This window comes from Austrofundulus limnaeus, unplaced genomic scaffold (genome assembly GCF_001266775.1).
Source record: "Austrofundulus limnaeus strain Quisiro unplaced genomic scaffold, Austrofundulus_limnaeus-1.0 Scaffold61, whole genome shotgun sequence".
Lineage (NCBI taxonomy): Eukaryota > Metazoa > Chordata > Actinopteri > Cyprinodontiformes > Rivulidae > Austrofundulus > Austrofundulus limnaeus.
Genome location: NW_013952463.1, coordinates 1694708 through 1696008, shown reverse-complemented (window position 1 = coordinate 1696008; position 1301 = coordinate 1694708).

The window sequence follows — 1301 nt, the reverse complement described above, 5'->3', positions numbered from 1 at the left end:
TGAAAGAGGATAAAGAAATTGGTAGCCAGAATAGTAAACGAAGTTTGGAAYWGTGCAGCTCAGATGAAGAAAACAGAGCGGTCAGGAAGAAAGTAACAAACGAAGAATTTAAGGTAATTCTTAAATTCAGGAAGGAAGATATGAATATTAACCTGAGTCCGATACAAGTTTCAAGAGAAATAAAAAAGAAAARAGGYGAGGTGGAYTTTGTTAAAATATTACGAGATGGAAACATGTTGATAAAATGCAAAGCTGAAGATCAAAAGAATAAATGCATGCAGATRGACAACATTTGCAAAAAAGTAGTTAATGAGAAGTTAATTGTTGGAGAAAAATATTATTTTAGAGATAAATTAATATTATTCATGGCGTATGTAATCAACTGTACTGATCAAGTAAAACAGAAAAAAATAAAATTATAGTGAAAGGTGCAGAAAATTTTAGCTGTGAAGGATTTATCTTGTGAACTAATAAATAAAAGGCTTGAAACGGATGGAAAACAAGGAGGAAGATTGTAATGATTATCTTACAATGGAATGCAAGAAGTCTATTGGCAAATGGTCAAGAATTTAAAGGAAATTTAAATAGTTTGGAGATTAAACCAGATATTTGTGTTCAGGAAACATGGCTTAAACCAGAGCTTGATTTTGTGATATCGGGATATGATGGCATTAGAAAGGACAGGGAGCAAGAAAGTGGAGGAGGTTGTGTAATATTTGTTAAGCAAGGAATTCAGTATAGGTTTTTAGATAAAGGGTCATCTTTAGAATGGTTATCTGTGGAAATCTGGGTTAATTAAGAAAATATTAAGATACTAAATTTTTAAAATCCTTGTAAAAAAACTGAATTTAGATCAAATGGTGGAAATGTAAATTTTTTTAGGAAGAAATCTAATTTGTTGTGGAGATTTTAATGCCTTTAGCACTGTGTGGGAGAAGTGGTAGAACAAATAATGGATAAGAAACAATTAGTTTGTATTAATAATGGAGAAGGGACAAGAATTGATATTAGAAATGGAAATGAATCAGCGCTAGATCTAACTCTAGTATCAATGAATTTTGCCGGAATTAATAATTGGAAAGTTTTAAAAGAATCAACATTAGGATCTTATTAGATCTTCAGACATTTCATGGTTGGCTTCAAGTTAATCTTTTGTCAATTAATGTTAAAAAAACTGTGTACATGTATTTTTCCTCACCCAGGAGACATTTCAATATAACAAATCAACTCACTTTTTCCTTGGGCTGCTACCTTATCGTGGTGGAGGGGTTTGAGTGTCCCAATGATCCTAGGAGCTATGC